Below are 20865 nucleotides of genomic sequence, written 5' to 3' on the forward strand. Positions count from 1 at the left end.
TCTTGGGGGTGATATATCCTGATGTGTCGTCATTTGACGTTCTTGACGGACCTGCTTTCGCGCTGTCAGTTTCAGCTTCTCTAGTCTTGTTTGCTTGTTCCACTTGGGGTGTGGTTGGGAGGGGCGGGAAGACCTCCTGACTCGTTGTCTTCGGTGCTGGCTGGTTGTCCTTCGTGGGTTTGTGGGTGGGTAGAGGCTCCATTGGCTCTGGGATAATTCGGGGGGAGGGTGGCACTACTCGTTTCTTTGGCACAGGCCCAATGGGCGTGTACTTCAAGGCTTTATACTTTTTCAAAATGTTCTTACTGTCCTGGATGGGTTTTCGCGTACGTTTAGCCTGTCGGTATGTTCTGCGCTGTGATTGGCCGGTGAGGTTGCGTCTCTCCGACCAATCAGATTCGTTGCCCTGTTCGGGGCCACACGCGGAAATTCAACAAAACTGTATAGCGAGTACGAAATGGCGCTTATTGTGGCTGTTGTTCGTTGTTCTAGCTACAGCTATGCTACTCCTTCCCCTACTGCTAGCTAGAGCATGCACACTTAAGTGTATTGAAAATAGCCACTTACAGTTCTCGTACCTCGCTGAAAGTTCACCAAAGTGATGATGGGGTGCTTAGACGTACACTGGCAGGCAGCGTTGAGTTTGGTTACGGAGCGCGGACCGGATAGAAAGCACTTGCTGAGGCGGGCTGAGGTAAACAGAAGTTCGTAGTTGCCACAACGATAAGTGTGTTTCCTTCTATTTTGATAAACGATTTTTTTCAGGTATTCAATGAATGCACCAGATCCTATTCTTCCTTACTGGCTAGAAGAAACTTTATTCCACATAACTCAAAAGGCATTTGTTTTTATTCGCTTTTCTATTTTATGTTTCAGTCATTGCTAAGTCGGTCACACTACTTTTTCACCCTCCTTGTGCTTATAATTTTCATAATTTAACATGGAAATACTTATCAATAAATAATTATATTACCATGGTAATTAACTTCAATCCTTCCTGTGATTATACGCAAAGTACCATCTTCGTACTGCTTACTATAGTTCAATGAAGGGAATCTATAAAGTAACGCGTGTCGCACACATCTGCCTTGCAAACTCCCTGGCCTACTTCCAATGTATAGACTTTTATTTCAAATCCTGATTTAATTTCATAATTTTCTGTAGATTTTAACATTTTATTACCCAGCTTCTTAATACGAATGACAATCAAGCCTAAATATTTATTCCCTTTAACTTTATTTTTCTTTTTTATTTTGTGCCTTGTTTCATATTTGTTCTTACGTTAGCAATTAACGCACTTACCGTAGTTATGTATGAACAGGTTGTTTCTATATTTATTTTATTCCAAATAAATTAAATATATATACGGATTATTTTATGGTAGTTGATATTTTCTGTTGTTTCCTACGTGAATTGAGGAAACGCACGGACTTTCGCCTAATTCTTGTGCTACTTTCATATGTCTGTATCTGTCGAATGCTGTCGATCTGTCGAAATGTGTATTACTATCTGTCGATTCATCGAGTGAACTGAATTCGTTAACCATTTCACCAGGCGCGCATGCATTTTTTTTTTCTTCTAAGGGATCCAAGCTTCGGGGGGCAAGGTTCCAATACTACAAGCCACTATGTCTATATACTATTATTCTGCATTCGAAAACACGATAAATATTCCACTTACTTTTTCACAAAAACATGATACAGACAGAGTACAGATGAAGTGTAAGATCAGATTTATATTGATGATACATCAATATTTTCCCTGTTAATAACTACATTTAATGAGAAAGTCTGCAAATGTATGTTCACTTAGGAACTTTTGCGAGGAGTCCGCACCCGGTGGACACCCCGTGAGTACGCCTCTGCACTTGACTATACTTCGAATTATACTGCAAACAGTTGTATTTTAGTTTCCCCGTTTAGTTCATCGATATCATTAACACAAAGAAAATAGATGTTATAGATGCGTATTCTCAGTTCTCGCTTTATATCCGGACGTCTGCAAAAATCTACTCCTTTTCTTTCTTTCACGCATCCACCAAACTAACAATGATTTGTATTATAATATTTGCGCATAAAATGTATATCTCATACCTTCCATGTTCTCAAGTATTCATAGACAAAAACGGTTACTTTCTGCGAACAAATTGTCCAAACACAGTGCAAATGTCATCTATAGATTGTCCTGGTTCCGTCTGCGTGTACATAACAATGCGTCATAATCATACATTGCACATTAAGGATATCAATTAATCTTCCCAAATTCCTAGATATGCCTGGCAAAAGTTCCGCGTGTTGTAAGGATATTACATTTGTACTACCGACAAGGTGGTATCTTCCAACATTGAAGTTCAATAAACCCCAAATGTGTCGGATATAGTATTTGATTTCTTGTCTCATTGTTTGCGTCAGAGATGTCTTCTCAAGTTAGGATTTACGATACATACAGGATGAGTTGTATATATTGTTGCTGCCAGCTCTATATTAATCCCATATTTGTAAACGAATAAAAACAGTATTCTAATTATAACAATGTGCTCACAATTAATTTTATTCTTAATTGTTATACGTATTGTTGATTAAAAATGAAAATGTTGCTAAGTGAATTTTATTAATATTTTCTGTTGCGTGATATAGGAAGTGAGTGAAATATTGGAGGAATATAGTGTGCGTAGCAGATGATGTGCAGTGGCTTTGGATCGCCTGTGATAAGGTAAGGCATTTGCTATTTTAATTAACACATTTTATATACTGTAATCCTAATTATTTTTATGTGAATGTGCTTACTACTTGTGTATTCAGTGGGACCGATGTTTTAATATGTATGGTCAAGCAGTGTCGAGCCTGGTCAGTGTGTGGATAGGTGACCATTTTTTGTAAATCGATAACATTTAACTTTGTAAACACGGATGAAGTAGAAGTATATTTATTTTATTTTTTACCTCAAATATGTAGGACACTTCTCCTTTGTACATCAATTATTATTATTAGTTCAACTTGTTTACAAGTTAAATGAAAAGAATAGTCGTTATCGTGTGATGATTGTGCTCATTAGGCTAAAGAAGACTCGTGATAAGAAAGAAAAGAAGAACGGTGCTCAAGTTTCGTCACAGCATATTCTCAAAAATTTACAGGCAAAATTCAGTGTTCTGCATGAAAAGGCATATTTGTACGAAAAAAAAAAAAATTCTGCAGACGACAGAATTAAATAAAGTAATACACATGTATTTTAGAGTTACTGGTGTAAAATCATTACAAGTGCTTTGCCAGGTGGCCAATAAAAAGCACGAATACTATTTAAGGGAGCCAAAACAGGAGAAAGCTGGGGGCCTGAGCGATAGCAAGAATGTGCGTCCAAAGTGAACAGGAGCGAAGGCGACGCGGGTATACGTATAAGCAAGGGTAGTGGAAACCAGTTAGTTTTCGAGTTTCAATAGCACTTGTCATGCATCCATACTAGTAGCGCCCCGCTTGTAAACATTAAGTACACTATGCAAGAATACACCGCCGGTGGAAAATAGTACCTAATACAGTTATCTTTCATATATACTGACTTATTTTACAGTAGTAACCCAACACTAGTAAACGTAAAATAAAAGTGTATAACTTTATATTTAATTCTATCGCCTGGCTTAGTTTTTCACCTGTAAGATGTACTTATTTAGAGCAAGTTTCTTAACTAGCAAATTAAACCGAGAACCACAGCAACCATATATATATTCTTATGATGTACTTTTCTTTGAGTGGTGTTCTCTGTCTATTCAATAACATTTTCTCAGTTTAATGCTAGCAAAAAACAAAACAAAATCAAAGTGTTTCTATATAAATTTAGTTCACCGTGTTGTAATATCACATGGAATTGAAAAACGAATAGTCGAACCTCTGCTATCTCGATCAAACTTCTCAGGATGATATACTGACTTACCGCAGAAGTTCGACTGAATACGTTTCTCAGTTCCATGGGAGAACCTGGAGAAGCAAAAGCCTGCGCAACGGAAAATACTAAATAAACTTGTAGAGCAGGTCAAGATGTATCATCATGCCAAGTTTCATTCAGATCAGAGAAGTTTGGCTGCAGCCATTTTCATTACAAAGCACAAAATGGATGGTCCCTAACCTCGAGAATCTTCACAATTGTCGACGAGTTGAACTGCACTCATCTGATCAAAATCAAACTTAAAATGGCAGTTCACTTTCAACTGTTAAATAATATGATATGCAGGCTTCTGCTTTCCTAGTTACAGTCTATCCACTGTGGTATGCATATTAGTAGAAATGTGAGAGTGCATATTTATTAAAGATTTGCTTCAAAAAGCGATGAAAGACATAGGCATTCCCGCGGGCGGTGATAACAAGATGCCGGAAAACGAACAAGCAGAAAGAATATGGGCTGAAGAAGTGTAAACGACGACGCGGCGGCCCGTAAAGGTGTTGCCGTCCTATTAAATGAATAATATCAAAAGAAAGAAAAAAAAAGTAAAAAATTTCGCGCTCGTAATCAAGACAGAAAGCAACTAAAGGAAATCTTTGTTTTACGTCCCACGTTATGCCGCTTAGGCTAAAAGAGGCGCTGATTATGAGAAATGATTGAAATGGTGGTGGAATGAAGAAAGTGGGAGGAAACGGGAGAACCCCGCGGTAACCCACCGCACATAGTTTTTGTCCACCATAAAGTTAACTTGGCGGGGGCTCAAGACAGAAAGACGGTTGGAAAAACAAATAAACGATGTTCCATCCCGTAAAAATGTTGGCGACCTATGAAATCAATATTTTTTCTTAAAGAAAAAAAAAAGAATTAAAAAGAGAAAAAAAGGTCAAAATTTCGCGCTCGCTTCGCTCGCGATCAGCAGAGAAAAGAGGACGTGACGCACCCCTAAAAGTGTTGGCGACCGATTGAATAAATATTGTGGGTAAAAAAAAAAAAAAAAAAGTCAAAAATTTCGCGCTCGCTTCGCTCGCGATCAGCACAGAAAGAAGGACGTGACGCGCCCCTAAAGGTGTTGGCAACCGATTCAATACATATTGTCGGTAAAAAAAAAAAAAAAAAAAAAACGCTCGCTTCGCTCGCGATCGACATGAAAAAGGCAACGACGTGACGCCCCGTAAAATTGTCGGCGACCTATTCAATCAATATATTCGGTTGAAAAACAAAGTCAAAAGTTTCCCAATCGCTTCCCTGCCGATCGACATAAAAAAAAAGGCAACCCCTTCACCTCTCCTTATGCATTCATCAGTAAACATACAACCATAGATCACAATACCACTCACATCACCTATCAGTTCTCCACGTCCATCAAGATCCAATCATCGCCCTGGCCCTTTATGATGATACACAACATTACATGTTATTGTGTGCATTGCCCCGCGTTACAATACATGACCAAAAAAAAAGAGAAAAAGAGCTGCACTGCCTTCAGTGTAGACATGTTCGTATTCGTAGAAAATGATTTTAGGTACACGATAGTACAGTAATCTATCTTCACATGCTTCAGATGTGAACGATACCTACACATGAAGAGGGCTCCCGAGGTTTCCTTTTCCAATAGGATGGAGCTCCACCACACTTGCAGAATGACGAGAAGTTATGTTAATAAATATATCCCAGAGTGTTTCGTAACTCGCCCTTGGTCCTAATGATGAAGCGTTCTTCAGATGGCCCCGATGTCTCCACACATGATACTATGCGACTTCTTTTCACGAGGCTCTCAAAGATCACGTTTGTGTCCTAACATTCTCTGCAGATATGACACAGCTGCGATAGCGGATCACAGAAGCCTTTCCTCTCCTTACAAGAGACGTGTTCATTCGAGCATGGGAGTAATTCGACTATCGATCAAATATCTCCCGTGTCACGATAGTAGTCACTTTCAATTCTTCTAACGAAGGTAAGAAAAAATGCTATACAAACTTCCTTTCGGTATATAAAGGATTAGGGGCCCAGAGAATATTTTCTTTCAAGAGGATACATTCTTTTTCGAACACCCTGTATATAGATCCTCTAATTATAACTGCAAACAAAATGTTGATTTTGCAATTGCTTCCATGAGAGAAAATTCTGTGCACTTTCTTTCTGAAGGGCCGGGCCTAAACGTTTTCCTTAATCATTAAATTTAGTAGTTATCTACAATTACATAGTTTTCCATTGTTCTCAAAATAAAGATTTTTCTCTATGAATTGTTGAATGTTGCTAGGGATATTGAAGTAATTCTTTTTAGTGTTTTTTTCTTTACAATAATGTACTGAACGCCTGCATTAAGGAAGTTCGTGTGTCCATCTTGCAAAATGTTTCGTCTTTTTTCATGCCCACTAAGATAAATATTCATTTTGCTCTTTTCTCTGTATGCAAACCACATTTCTTAAAGGCAACATTTTCATACAAATGTAGTACTAAAAACTTCTAATTGGCAACATCTGGGCTGCGAAGAGGAAAAAGAAAGAAATCTCGTACGTATTCGCGCGCAATTCGGAATTAGCCAATGAAAAGCACAAAAGCGGCCACCATCTCTCTCTCTTTCTTATTAACGGTTTTGTACTTTCTGCAGTTCTATCAGTGCTGCTAACCTCTTACTATATCATTGAATATGTATGTTATATATATATATATATATATATATATATATATATATATATATATATATATATTACAAAAAATCATACTACTACGGAATAATATTAAATGCCTGTAAACCCTCATTTCTGTTTGCACTTTCTGTTACACTACCTTCCCCGAACTTCTTTCAAGTTATTAAGTGCAGAACGGGGAGTTATACATATTTACTTGCGCTTTCACAATATCTGCACATTGTGTAATAATAGGAGACGTATAAAATAAAACTATATACTAATACGTATATATATATATATATATATATATATATATATATATATATATATATATATATACAGTACACATTCCACTATCCGAGGCTTTCCTTTTCTTTTCTTGCTGACGATAAATTACGCTCTTAGAAATGTTGTCTGAAAACAATAAGAATATGTGCAAAAAATACAATCAGAGGTAGAGGTCTTTAACAGGAACTAAGCAAGGGAGTTGAAAAATTTTTTATGCATGTAAAAAATATAGACATGAACCAACTTGTGAAATAAAAAGACCAGAAAACTACTCTTTCTAAATTATGTGTAAACTTTTTACTCAAAACGAAAGTTGCACGAAAGACTTTTTGTCCCTTTTTTGGCCTCCGGTGCTTGGGGTCCCTGGTTCAATCCCAGCTCGTGCCGTGTGAACTTTGTCGTGCATAAAGACCGTGCTCATGGGTTTTCTCGGGTTTCTCCCGTTTCCTCCCACTTTCTTCATTCAGTACTCATCATCACCGTCTCCTTTAGCGTAACCGGTATAAGTATGCGACGTAAATCTAAAGATTTCATTTCATTTCCCTTTTCTGCTCATACTGCTGATTATGCGCGATTATGCCAACATCCAACTCCGCGGATAATCGTGCGATTACTGTATATACAACTAATACAGATACGTAATTACATTATCAGTTACAGTATCGGTTTTTATTTACTAATTTGCCTCACTTTATTTGCATCCCTGCAGTAAATAATTCTTATCGATAATAGTTAAAATGTATATTACATTTTAGTGCTTCACGACTGAATGATCATCTGCCTTACGTTATCTCGCAGCTGAAGAGGATGCTACACTGAAAACTACCTTGCGTTATAAAGGGTAAGTGAAACATATCTTAAAAATATCTTTCATACATTTCATTGTGTACATTAAAGAATGTAAGTTTGCCTTTTTCCTGTAATCAATACTTAATAAAGGATTTATTTTTATTTATTTATATACAATTTCATACGTGGTTCGTGATAGTAAACTCGATAGGACATAGTGGCACTATGAACATCCGAATCACTCATCATTCGAACATTCAAATATTTATTCGAATATTAGTATATTCCAAGTAATGTTAACGACGTTAATATGCTTGCCTTTATAGTTAATAATGTCAATTCTTACTTAAAACATACTTCCTTAACAGGACATTGAAGAAAAGGTAGTTGCCAACGGCCATACCATGCTGAATATACCGGTTCTCGTCCGATCACCGAAGTCAAGCAGCATCGGGCCTGGTCAGTACTTGGATGGGTGACCGCCTGGGAACACCAGGTGCTGTTGGTATACTTTTTCTAATTTTGTTTTTCACAAAGACGAATATTCTCACATCGTTCACCACGATAATTTCGTAATCATGCATTACTTAAAACAATTAGCAACGCTTTCCACGCGCTGGTCTTTTTGAGTATTCACCGACAAACCTACGTAGCTACAATAACTCACTCGAAGCCATATGCATTCGCCAACGGCCATACCATGCTGAATATACCGGTTCTCGTCCGATCACCGAAGTCAAGCAGCATCGGGCCTGGTCAGTACTTGGATGGGTGACCGCCTGGGAACACCAGGTGCTGTTGGCATCTCTTTTTCAAATTTCATTATTCTTCAAGTACGAAAATACTAGAAACATTAATTTTATAGTACTTTCAAGAGATAATTTATCAACATTATTTCATAGCGATTAATCGATATTCTAAGCGTTATACCCACTATTTCTTACACTAACAGCCTGTTTATTTGCACGGCACATTAAAATAACCTGATTTCCGATCCGTGTGCACCTACTACTATACTTAACACGGAATGTATTACCACTTTTTAAAAGTAAATTATTATGACTAAGTGTAGATCTCCGGCGAGTAAATGCCTTTCATATACAAGCACGACACATCTCCGCTATGTGCTTTACTTTTTTACTAACAGCATATAGAAATTGGATTTCAAGGTGTTTCTACATAACAGAATGAAGCAAATTTCGTGATTTAACTCTTTCGAATAATGTGTTGGTCCTGACAAGGACCGTTTGAAATGAAAAATCTTGAAGAAGATTTTTACTTAGAGCTTGTGTACTTGGTAACAGCCTTCGTACCCTCACTTACAGCGTGCTTGGCAAGTTCACCAGGCAAAAGAAGGCGCACAGCTGTTTGGATTTCCCGGCTGGTGATAGTTGACCGCTTATTGTAATGGGCCAAACGAGAAGCTTCAGCAGCAATACGCTCGAAGATGTCATTAACAAAGCTGTTCATGATACTCATAGCTTTGCTAGATATGCCAGTGTCAGGATGCACTTGCTTCAAAACTTTGTAGATGTAAATGGCATAGCTCTCCTTCCTCCTCCTCTTCTTCTTCTTATCTCCCTTGGAGATATTCTTTTGGGCTTTACCAGCCTTCTTTGCAGCCTTTCCGCTAGTTTTTGGTGGCATGATGACTCACTCGTTCAGCAAAATTAGATGTGTCCGCAGAAACAGAAACAGAAACAGAAAAGTTAAAAATAAGGACGCCCCTCGGGAAAGCCCGCGCCCTGACAGAGAGTAAGGCATCAACCATCTATCTACATGCCTCTCCTCACATGCGATTAGTACACTAAAGTATCTGTCGGGTGTAGGTGTATGCCGCGGCTTCTATCTTTTACGAAAGACATTTACACGCGAATCTGTCAATGTGTGAAATAGAAGGAAAGAAGGGTAAAATAGATGATAGGAAAGCGCGAGAGAAGGTTTATTATGTTTTGAGAGAGGGACAAAAAACCTGGAAACCAGGAAAAAACCCCCTATATCGGTCATGCTGCATGCAATAGTATTTACATGGCAAAACCACAGTTGAAGGGTGGCCAAAATCCATGTAAAAGTGTCTGTAGTAATAAATTAATAAATTATCTGTTATATTGCAACCTAGTTTAAAATCTTTTAGTTTTTTAATGCAAATCTGTGTTGTCTGTAGGTGGGGGATTATATTGTTAGTGGGATATCTGTTATTTTTTAAGCATGCAAGTCGGTTCATTGTCCATGGCCAGGCCTGGTCGTCATCTGTTTGCTTCCGTCACAGCTGCTTTATCCCGTGCCTTCCTTCTCAGCTTGCTGTTCCTTCCGCTTTGTTTTCGCATGGTCTGTACTGGTTTTCCTTTTAACTGTGTCGGCAAAAGTCCTTGTGATGTAAAGGTGCCCTGTTGTGGTCTGGAGTGCATTTACTGTATTATCAAAAATCTTCTTGGAGGCGGTTTGTAAAGCTATTGCAAGATTTTTCTGTTGTTGCTGTGGTGTTGTGGTGGTTATTACGTAGGTCATCCATGTTATGATTCTGTTTGTTGCTTCTTCTATTTCTTGTTTGATCCATCTCTGTAATTCCTTGTTGGGTGTTTCCGACTTGTTGGTTTCTTCTTGGTGAGCTGCCTGTTGGTCCTGACAAGAGCCGTTGGTTGTGATTTTTGTTACATCTGTGGGCGTTAGCAGCGGTGGTGGTCTGGTTGGTTGTGTAGCTCTTGGTCTCTTGGGGCAGTTTCCGCTACCAGTACGGTGTGTGTCGCTAATACATGTAGCGCAGAAGTTTCTTTTTCTGGGTGTATTGCAGTCCTCTCTATGTGGTTTCCCACATCGGTTGCAGATTCTTTCGGCTTGGCACCGGTTCTTGAAGTGACCGTATTGGTAGCAGTTATGGCAGGGAAAAGGTCTTGGTACTGTTCTTGACGATTCTACTTTGTAGTGGGTATGCTGAATTTTCACTCCAGATGACAGTAATCTGCTAATTTGTTCCGGGTTTTCTGAGAAGATCCTTAGTAATGGTGTGGGTCCTTTGTCTGATTTTATGCGGGTTATGCCTCTGAAGTCAATCTTCTGTTTTCTCAGTTCATCTCTTACTTCCTGGACTTCTATGTTTATAGGGACACCTTTGACAACACACGTAAATGTTGCTTCTTTTCTTTCTTTTGTTTTCTGCCTGTATCTGATTGGTTCTGAGCCTTCAGGTTGTTTATTCTTCGTACTTCCATTGGCTTGCAGAGGAGTACGGGTCTCTAACTCTTGCTGCTTCCTGTTTGTGTTTGCTGTTGCTCTGGAATTGTGGTCCTGACAAGGGCCGGGCCCTTGTTTGGCGTCTTCTTTCTTTTGTCTTCTCGACTTCACTAACGTGAAATCATCCTCTTCCTTGTGTTTGTCAGATGTGGCATCGTCTTCAGGAGTAGTTTTGTGGTCCTGATAAGGGCCAGTCTTCTCGCCAGGGTGTGATTTCAGCTTCTGGGTTTTTTGATTTTTCACCTGTATGGGGCTTGGGCTTTTAGCAGACCCGACGTATGGTTCCTCCTCCTGGGTGTGGTTAGTCTTCTCTGTCTGTGATGGGGCTTCTTGTTTTTTATTTGGCGATTTGACCTCTTCTCTGGGATGGGATCCGGTTTGCTTCTCCAATATCTTAGCCTTCGAGCCGAAGTCTGCATCTTGGAAAACTTTCAGGAATCTGTCCCTCGTCGCTTCCGATTTGAAGAGCACTTTGTATGTGGTGTCTTCCACTTGTACAACAAAGAATTCTTCTTTTAGTATTCTCAGGCTGATTACTCTGGTTAGATAAGCTTCTGTGGCTTCTCTGAAGGTCTTCTCTATTGTAACCGGGTCCACTAATGAGAATGAAACGTCTAGATGGGATGTATCACGGACCGTGTCCACATCGATGAATTCTTCATCTTCCTCCTCTGGTGGTCTCTTCGTCGGCGTCCTCTTCCTGGGTCTGGGCATGGCTCTGACGTGTATTCACTTCGTTAAAAAGCACTGAGCTTGGTTTTGGTCCTAGAAAGGGCCACACTTGTTTGGTACACTTCACGTCACTACGTCACAGATTGGGGAGGATGGTCCTTGAAAGGGCCTTTTAGTCACTAAGTGATAGTGTTTTTGCTCCTCTAATGCTATCCCGAGGAGATAGTATTGGGTTCCCGTCAGCCGACTGTCGCCAAAGGCTGTGCAACCTATATGGCCAGCGCGAAGCTTGACTCACAATAGGGGGTCTAGCCGACGGAAAGCAATGCCTATTTCCACAGGAAGCGGTGTGTGTAAGTGTGTTGTGAAATTTTTCTTTATTAAAAATAACGTAAACACTCTCTTCTCTAAATAGACTCTTTGCAGAGTCGTTTTGTATCTCAGTGTTGAGATTTCTTCCCAGCTGGTGATCACACCTCAGTTAACACCGCAAGGTTTACTGGTGTGTCACGGCGTAGTCCGATTTATCGACTTCATTTAAATTACAGTACGTGTTTCAATTCGCGCCAACTGCCTTGCTTTTCATTTGATGCACTCGGGTGCACGCTTGAAGTAGTAACAAAACTGACTTGATTCATGGGAGGCCGCAATTTTTCCTCTCATCTTATTACGAAAGAATATTGAACAATGTCTGGTCGCGGCAAAGGTGGAAAAGTCAAGGGAAAGAGCAAGTCCCGCTCCAGCAGGGCTGGCCTTCAATTCCCAGTAGGCAGAATCCATCGTCTTTTGCGAAAGGGTAACTATGCCGAACGAGTTGGTGCTGGCGCTCCCGTGTATTTGGCTGCAGTCATGGAATACCTGGCAGCTGAAGTTCTTGAGTTGGCAGGCAACGCTGCTCGTGACAACAAGAAGACTAGGATTATTCCACGTCATCTGCAGTTAGCTATCCGTAACGACGAGGAATTAAACAAGTTGTTGTCTGGAGTTACAATCGCTCAGGGTGGTGTTTTGCCCAACATTCAAGCTGTACTTCTGCCCAAGAAAACTGAGAAGAAGGCATAAATGTAAGACCTATATCTCATACAAATCGGCCCTTATGAGGGCCACAAACCCCTTTATAGAGGAGATTTACGATTGAAATGAATTGTTTTCGATATACAGACTCATCAAAAGTGTCTGAGATAGTTGCTTAGTGTCATTCGAAATTCTCGCTGCTATTCGATTAATTAGTATGTGTAGTCGTCGATCGTAATTGAAGCCCATAGGAAGTCACACTATCTTTAGAATACTCCAAACAGCGATGTGCTTAGTTCCCACTACATTATTAATTATAAGATCATTACCTTTTGTATTGTCGCTAGCTACATTTTTTTGATATTTGCGTACATCGGGCTCATATTACCCAGAGGACAGGACAGTCGAGCCCAGATTCTCAGCAATGGAAGAAAACCTCATACCACATATTCTCATGTACTTCATGCTAGACAAAGGAATTTCCAACATTCTTAAAGCACTCATGTTTCTCTCTTGCGTTGGCTTGGCTGAAATTACTCTGTTCAATATGTTCTCGACATTTATTATTGTTCATTACTATGCCCCAATGACATCATGAACAGAGCGGATCAAAAAACTTTCCTAAATTTCTTTTGCAACATAGTAATGACATTAAATGCACACTTAAGTACGATTTATTCTTTGCAAGGTCGATATTCATATTTGTGTGATATGTGTTATATGTATATGGTTTGTAATACGCAACTACTCTTATTCTCTGATCTCAGAACTCATTTGCTACTGTGCCCAACGAGCGAGCCTAGGTTTCTTGTAACTACTGCCTTTCTTTAGTAAATAATGTGAAGTATACAATGCATTAACCTACATCTCATATTTGTATTACTCTTTATTTTACTAACCCGCTACGAAGTGTCATTAATTTACATGTAAATCACAATAGACACTACCGCAAAAGAAAAAAATCGAACCCAAGACCACGTAAACAAGATAAAGGACAAGATTCAGGTTTCTAACGCATTATTCGCCCCTCACAGCACAGTATAGAAGTTGTATAAGCCTCTATACGTACATCCTACTGTCAGAACAGAAATTCCGACTTGCGTTTCGCATCTCTCATGCTCGCTACTTCCAACAAATCGCCAATTTCCAACCAGAACCCCTTCTCCAGCATTAATACTGCTACATATGAATACGTATACATGAACGTACATAATGTAAAAAAAAACGTATGATTTTCTCAAATTAATCTCTCTACGTCTGTAATTTTGTGTGCATCAAAAGGCTTTAATGTAGTTACACGAATTCTTATAATCTAACAGAAAATCGCACAAAGTAAATCTTTCCCTTTATATAAATTTGTTGGCTCTGAAAAGAGCCGTTTATGCCAATTTTATATCCAAAATAGGAGGAACCCCAACTTAACCTCCGAAACCGTACAGGGTTCTTCCTTGCCTCTTCAAGGCATACACAACATCCATAGCTGTCACTGTCTTCCTCTTGGCGTGTTCTGTGTATGTAACAGCATCTCTGATTACGTTCTCCAGGAATACTTTCAATACTCCTCGGGTCTCTTCATAAATGAGACCAGAGATACGCTTCACACCACCACGGCGAGCAAGACGCCTAATAGCGGGTTTGGTGATACCCTGGATGTTGTCACGAAGAACTTTACGGTGGCGCTTGGCACCTCCTTTGCCAAGACCCTTGCCTCCTTTTCCACGTCCTGTCATTTCGATATGTTACTGCTTCGCTCACCACACACGAGAAATACAAGCCCAAGCAGCCCAAGACTCGTGGTTTTGTTCCTTCGATCATGCAGGGAAAGCACGGAGGAAAAACACAAAACGTGTCTAAGCCAATGAGAACTGTCCTTTTCGACTGACTTTATCCAATGAGAAATAGCTTGATTTAACGGTTTTGCTCTTTATATAACTTGACTTCATTCAGCGCGCAATTATTTGAAACAAGTCGTGACAGTTGCAATGGCACGTACCAAGCAGACAGCTAGGAAATCTACTGGAGGCAAAGCTCCTCGAAAGCAGCTTGCCACCAAAGCTGCAAGAAAGAGTGCTCCAGCTACCGGTGGAGTGAAAAAGCCCCATCGTTACAGGCCTGGTACTGTGGCTCTCCGAGAAATTCGTCGTTACCAGAAGAGCACTGAATTGCTCATCCGCAAGCTGCCCTTCCAACGACTCGTCCGAGAAATTGCACAAGATTTCAAGACAGATCTTCGCTTCCAAAGCTCAGCTGTCATGGCTTTACAGGAGGCAAGTGAAGCTTACCTTGTAGGGCTTTTCGAAGACACCAACTTGTGTGCTATTCACGCAAAGAGAGTCACAATCATGCCTAAGGACATTCAGCTTGCTCGCCGCATCCGTGGGGAACGTGCTTAAGTTTGAAGTTCTGGCACTGAGTTCAAAAACGGTCCTTTTTAGGACCAATACACTACTTAGAGATGCTGTTATCCTAACAAGGATCTTGTCCATACTTGTTATCTTTTTTTTTTAAATTCTCACGCCGTATGTTGCATAGTTAATACATCTACCTTCGTTTTCCTCTCGTTTCGTATATCATCCTATCTTTCAAGTATATTCTTTAGTTTTCCCCTATGTTTACCGATTGATTATCTTCGTTTTATGTGGTCAAGGGTTCGATTTTGCCATATGTTGCATAAGTTAACTTCGATTCAACCACTGTTTGCCCTTCTCAACGTTATTAATCTCATAGAACTCGCAGGCGAAATATGTACTTCTTCCAAGGTAGCAAAAGTAATATTTTCTCAGAGGTCGCTGCTGTTGAATGCAAACGTTAAACTAAACTTTCTTTAAGTGTCTGTTTGTACTTAACATCAGTTCAATTGTACACCTACATTTCTGCTGGTGTTACTATTTTTCTTTATAGCAATATTACGAATTATAAGACGGTATCCGTGGTTATTAGCGTGTTCCCTTTTCCTAACACTTTCTCATTACACCAGTATTTCCATCATTCATTAGGCGTAATCACCCGTCTCCTTTATCATAAAAATCATAATAGTACGACGTTAAATTGAAACAGTCTACTTCACTTTCACGAGTTGTAATAAGTTCGAACATTTCTTTCACCCCAGCCTTGAAAAGAGTTGATTTTAGTTTAGTGTCCCTTTCAGCAGCAAGGCTGTTTCAAACGTGGACCTACTTATTAACGTGCAATGCGAAACATTTGAGCTCCCACCGAGAATCGAACCCAGTCAGCCTGCAAAAGTTTTTCTAACAAATGCATTAAGTGCGTTTTCTGTACTGTTTCGCTACTTGAAGATAGGAACAAGGAAAAAGTAAGTGATCACAAATTGACATTACGTAATGTGTTCCCCATTTTTTTTCGAGTACACCATTCTTGACACCCGTGAAAGCTTTCTTTCCCCACCCTCAATTCCCCTCTGTTATAAAGCACTTACATCAAGAAGTGCTTCGGTTAAAAAGAAAACTCAAAGTCCCTTGCGTGTATACTATACATTGCTATGAATGAACATGTGATAATGATAGGAAAAGCACAATTTTACTCTTCTCAAAGTATTTGATGGCTCTAAAAAGAGCCGTTTTAAAATGTCAGATGATTTACTGACACATTTACTTCTTCTTTGGTGCAGCCTTCTTAGCACTTTTCGGTTTTGCTGTAGCCTTCTTTGGCTTCGGGGCCTTTGGCTTCTTGGGAGTTTTTGCCTTCTTCACTTTAGATGGTGATTTCTTAGGTTTGGGAGCAGCAGCCTTTTTCTTTTCACCAGTCTTCTTGGGACGTTTAGCTGCTGGCTTTTTCGCAGGCTTCTTCTCCTTTGATGCTGATCGTTTCGCCTTGGTTGAAGATCCACCTTCAGGCTTCTCCTTCAGCGATGAAGCACTAAGCTTAAACGATCCAGATGCACCTTTTCCCTTGGTCTGAACCAAAGACCCAGAAGCAACTGCACTTCTCAAGTATTTCTTGATAAATGGAGCAAGCTTCTCGGCATCCACTTTGTAGTTCTGAGAGATGTATTTCTTAATAGCTTGCAGTGAACTTCCTCCCCTTTCCTTCAAATTCTTGATGGCGTTGTTCACCATTTCTGATGTTCTTGGATGAGAAGGTGTTGTTTTTGGTTTCTTAGGCTTTGCAGACTTCTTAGGAGAAGCCTGTGCCGGGGCTGCAGGTGCTGATGCCGTATCTGCCATTGCTTTCTGCAATAAACTCAACGATACTGAAGAATGAAATTTTCGCTCTCTCAGTCTCTCAGTCTTGTTCCTCTCAGGCTTAGTTGCCTCTGTGAGAAGTTTCGGGCCGAAGCCCATGCCTTCGTTCTTTGATTGTGATTGGCTGTTGGTGAGGTTGTCAGATGTTGGTTGTGTTGCGGAGTCGCAGCTGTCGCGTCCTCCGGTGATCAGTTACTGATCCTGATCAGTCGGGCGGTTGGGGCATCCTATAGATTTGTCTTCTGGGCTGCGTTGTTCCAATTGCTTGCACATGTGGGTGAGGAGAGGTTCTGATGCCTCTCCAGAATTTTGCACTTCTTTTTCTTCGAACGTCCTCCAGAAAGGGAAGGTCCAAGTCTTCGTGAATTTGCTGCACCCTGGTGTCGATTGAGTGACCCGTGATGGCCCTGGCTGCCCTGTTCTGCAGGACTTGCATTTGACGGAGTGTAGTTCTTGCTGCATGTTGCCACGCAGGGTGTGCGCACAGTAGGATAGGGCGGATACTCATCTCGTAGACGTGTTTCCTTGTCTTGTGAGTTAGGGATGGGGACAGGAGAATGGGTAGGAGTGCCAGGAACCTTTGCATTGCCTTCTTCGTTACTGTTGACACGTGTGTTCCAAAGGTGAGTTTTCGATCGAGCTGGACCCCGAGGTACTTTGTTTGCTCGACTTCCGTTAGCGGATGGCCATCTAGGTGGAGTCGCACTGGTGTCCTTGTGCGGTTTTTCGTAAAGTCGACAATTGCTGTCTTCCTTGCGTTAACTTTGATCTTCCATTTTTGGGTCCAGCTGTCAAGCAGTTGTAGATGGCGCCTGAGATATGTTGAGGCATATCTCTCGTTTCCGTGACTTGCAAATATGGCGGTGTCGTCTGCAAAGGTTGCGATGGAGGTGTTCAGGGTGGTAGGAATGTCATTGGTGTACAATGCGTATAGGATGGGTGAGATGCAGGAGCCTTGTGGGACTCCTGCATGGATCGTATGGGGGGGAGATTGCTGCCCTGCGTGGGAGACGTAGAATGACCTGTGATACAGATAGGAGGCGATGACTCGGATCATGTAGTGGGGAAGGGCTTGAAGATAGAGCTTGTGAATGAGCCCTTCGTGCCACACCCTGTCGAAGGCCTTTTCTATGTCCAGAAAGACCCCCAACGTGTGGCCTCCGTCGTTAAACCTGGACGTGATTATTTCCACTACTCGGACCAGTTGTTGTTCTGCACTATGTCCAGATCTGAATCCGTACTGGTGGTCGGGGAGTAGCTGGTGATCCTCAATGTGCTGCTTCAGTCTCCTTTGAAAGATGCGTTCGAATACCTTGCTGGTATGCGAAAGGAGACTGATCGGGCGATAGTTGTTTGGGTTGGACCGAGTAGTTCCTGGTTTAGGGATCATCACAATTCTCGCCTGCTTCCATGCCTTCGGAAAGTAGCCTGTTGTCATGATGCCGTTGAAGATTCTACAGAGCAGAACCAGGGCCTTGCGGGGTATGTTTCGGAGTGCAGCTGGTGTTATCCTGTCGGGTCCGGAGGCGCGGTGCAGGTTCAGTCTCTTGATGACTTGGTGGATTTCTCTAGGGGTGGTGAGAGCGGTTGGAGGCGTAGGATCGTTCAGGTCTGCTTCTTCCAGTGTGTGCCTGACTGCGTCTTCGGTTTCCGGTGGGGTTTGGATGTTGTTTGTGTGCAGGATGCCTTCGAGCGTTTCGGCAAACAAGTCGGCTTGCTCTTGGGCTTCATACAATGGTCCTTGGGGTCCCAGTAGGGGGTAGTTCCGAGGTCCTGAGGATGGTTTGGTGAATCCTCTCACCAGCCGCCAGAAGTCCCGGTTGGGAGAGTCTAGTTCCTGCAGTCGCTGGTTCCAAGCCTGTAGTTTTAACCGTAGCAGTCTCTTTTTGACCCTGGTGGTGAGGCTGTTCCACAGTTGCTTGAAGTTGGGGTGGCGGGTGCGTTGCCACTGCTTTCTGGCCCAGCGCTTTAGGTGAATCAGGACTGTTGTGCGTTGCTCTTCGGGTGATGGAGTTGGGAGTCGTGTGGGGTTGGTAGTCGTGGCTAGTCTGAGTGCATTTTGGATTTGGGTGGTGATGGTGGTCACTGTCTCGTCTATGGTCTCTGGGCTGTTCACGGGGAGCCGAGGGTTAACTGTTTCTGCCAGCAGCTGCCTGAAGTATTGCCAGTCGATGGTGGTGATGTTCGGGAGTTCAGAGTTTTTCAGATGGTGGCGGATGGCAAGTGTCTGAATCACTGGTACGTGATCTGATTTCAGAGCGTGGATGGCTGTTGGTCCTTCCAGAAGAGCGAGGTTGGCGGTGAGTACCATGTCCAGTACGTCTGGTCTTCCTCCATTGCGGGGGTAGTGTGTTGGTTCGTTCGGTGCGGCCGGGAGCAGATCGATGTGCCTGAGGGCCCTGTGAAGGGTGTTGCCATTCTCGTTGGTTGTCCTCGAGTTCCATTCGGGATGTTTACAATTGAGGTCTCCCCCAATTAGTATCTTCTGTCCTTGCTGGCGTAGTATTCTCAGGTCCTGCGGCTCCAGTCTGGTGTTTGGGGACCTGTAGGCTGCAAAGATCTTGACCGGACCCTCAGGTGAATGGAGTGTGATGCCCGTGACCTCAAGGGATTGGAGTTGGAGGGGAGGAAGGAGATCGTGGGGGAGGTGATTCTTGATGATGATTGCTGTACCGCCCCTGGTGGTGGCCCCTGGGCGGTCGGTTCGGTGAACTGTATAGTTTTTGAGGTTGAAGAGGATTGGAGGTTTTAGGAGTGTTTCTGAGATAAGGGCGATGTCAACTCTTTCTCTCTGAAGGAAATCTTCGAGGGTGTGTTTTTGTGTGCGGATTCCCTCCGCATTCCAATGGACGACCCTGAGGTCACGGGAGATTGTCGGCCTAGTCCGTACCATCATCAACCAGGGTTGCTATGACTTCGAACATGGTTGTTATCCTGGTGACCGGATCAGTAGCTTCCGCTATCTTCCTCAGCCCCGTCTTGATCTTCTCCAGGAATGTCCTCAGGTTGAGCCCTTGGAACAGGTCTTTGATCTCCCTGATCATGTCCATGATGGAGGTTGTGTCTGCTGGTGGTTTGGTGTCATTTTTCTGGTCTGTGGTTTGGTCACCTGTCTCATTCTTGTTGGTTTTGTCTTCCGTCTGTCCTTGGTTGGGGGTGGGTGGCTTGGGGTCGCTGTTGAGTGCTCCGGCGTAGTTCCGTCGTCTTGGTGGTTTCTGAGTTGGAGTGCTCTTGTTTGCGGTATCACTGGTAGGGTTGGGGGAAGGTGGTTCGGGTTTTGATCTTTGTTGAGTTCTTCTTGCTTTGGCTGCCTTTAGTGTCGGGCACCCTTGATAGTTCGCTGGGTGATCCCCTCCACAATTTGTGCACTTTGGTGGAGTTTCCCTATTGGTCTTAGGGCACATTGTACTGAGATGTCCCTGTTCGCATTTTACACATCTAGGTGCGGCGCAGCACGTTCGTTGTGAATGTCCTACGCGCTGGCACCGGTAGCACTGAAGTACACTTTGTCCCCTGTATGCTTCCACCACTACCCGGTAGCTTAGGAGGTGTTTTAGGTCGTATATTTGCGATACTCCTGGGGTCTTGACAAGAGAAACCAGGAATAGTGGGAAGGGGGGCTTCTCGCCGTCGGGGCCACTCCTCCCCCGGAGTTGAGTCACAGATTTGACTGGATAGTCAAGGTCCAATAAGTCTTGTTGTATGTCATTTGGGTCGGTGTCAATGGGTAATTTCCTTATTACCACCTTGAAAGGGCGATCCCGCTTCGGGGTCTCAGTTGCATATGAGCGACCGGTTTGTTGACAGAAGGTTTCTATCTTTTCGAAGTCACTGAGTGTGGCACAACGAAATGTGATGAAGTCTTTTCCATGGCTGTCCACTTTGGGGGGGACGGCACATATGGCTGACACAGTTCTTGTGAAGTTGTACACTTTTTCCACACCATAGATGTGGAGAGGAGGTATATGTTTCTTGGAAAATGTGCTTGCTTGCTCGTTTGTCTCGTCTGTGGCGTGTTCTGTCTGGGGGTCGTCGGGGCATTCGTCTGCTAGGGGCGAGAATTGGTTTCTGAATTGTATCAGGGAGGGGATGTTGGTGGCTTCTTG

General features: G+C 42.2%; 2 non-coding genes across 2 annotated transcripts; both read left to right on the forward strand.

Moving 5' to 3' along the window:
• The first annotated feature begins 8029 nt into the window (after positions 1-8029).
• LOC145677407 (5S ribosomal RNA) lies at positions 8030-8148 on the forward strand. The gene has a single exon (XR_014129819.1). It is a non-coding gene; the product is annotated as a 5S ribosomal RNA (ribosomal RNA).
• A 177-nt stretch (positions 8149-8325) lies between these two features.
• Positions 8326-8444, forward strand: LOC145677404 (5S ribosomal RNA). The gene has a single exon (XR_014129816.1). It is a non-coding gene; the product is annotated as a 5S ribosomal RNA (ribosomal RNA).
• The last annotated feature ends 12421 nt before the right edge of the window (positions 8445-20865 follow it).

This window comes from Thermobia domestica, unplaced genomic scaffold, assembly GCF_964235325.1.
Source record: "Thermobia domestica unplaced genomic scaffold, izTheDome1.hap1.1 HAP1_SCAFFOLD_830, whole genome shotgun sequence".
NCBI lineage: Eukaryota > Metazoa > Arthropoda > Insecta > Zygentoma > Lepismatidae > Thermobia > Thermobia domestica.